The following is a 995-nucleotide window of genomic DNA, read 5'->3' as shown; positions in this document are numbered from 1 at the left end:
GAGGGAGGGAGGGAGAGAGAGAGGGGAGGGAGAGGGAGGGAGGGAGAGAGAGAGAGATGGAGGGAGAGAGAGGAGAGAGGGAGGGAGGGAGAGAGGAGAAAGGAGGGAGGAGAGAGAGGGAGGGAAAAGGAGGGAGGAGAGAGAGAGGAGAGAGGGAGGGAGGGAAAGAGAGAGAGAGAGGAGAAAGGGAGGGAGAGGAGGGAGAAAGGGGAGGGAGGGAAAAGGGAGGGGGTGAGTTAAAATCACTAGGGAAAAGAGGAGAAAGGGAGGGAGAGGGGTACCCGAGCTGATTGACAGCTGAGGAGAGAGGGAGGGAGGGAAAAGAAAGTCCGAGAGGATAGAGGAGGGCACCCTGAGGGGAACAACAGAGGAAAGAGAGGGAGGGGAGGGTTGTTCTCTTTTGAGAGGAGAAAGGAACTGGGTGTGATTGTCCTTGTATTTACCTGAGGGGGTAGAGAGAGAGAGTTGGAGAGTGGGAGGGGAGGGAAAGAGGAGAGGGAGTAGTGTGTTCAGCCCTAGAGGTAGGGTGTGGAGTCATCTGGGATAAATCACTAACACTGGATGTCTGTACATGTGTGTTGTGTGTGTTTACATACACTTAGGTTGGATATTAAAACCACCTGTTATCAGCAGTTTTGGCAAGAGCTGAGGCCAGGCTCACTGTATCTGTGGGTGACCTAAGTAGACAAACAACTTGAAAATTCCAGAAAATTATGGGCAGAAGCCCGCCATCACTATCCCCACTCTTTAACACAGCTGCATCCAACCCGAAGCCAGCCGCACCAATTCCGCACCTGGCGACCTGGTTAGCGTGCACTGCGCCCGGCCTGCCACAGGAGTCGCTGCTGTGAGGGGAGGGACGCTAGGCCAATTGTGCGTCGCCCACCCCGTTGCCCTGACCACCCTGCTGATTGACAGCTGAGGATGAGGCCCCCTGTGGATGTATTTCAACCTTCAAATTCAGTGGGAGGAAAATCAAAAGCTGCAGAACTGTG

This window comes from Oncorhynchus nerka, linkage group LG3 (assembly GCF_034236695.1).
Source record: "Oncorhynchus nerka isolate Pitt River linkage group LG3, Oner_Uvic_2.0, whole genome shotgun sequence".
In the NCBI taxonomy this organism is placed as follows: Eukaryota; Metazoa; Chordata; class Actinopteri; order Salmoniformes; family Salmonidae; genus Oncorhynchus; species Oncorhynchus nerka.
Note: the sequence above shows the minus strand (reverse complement) of the source record.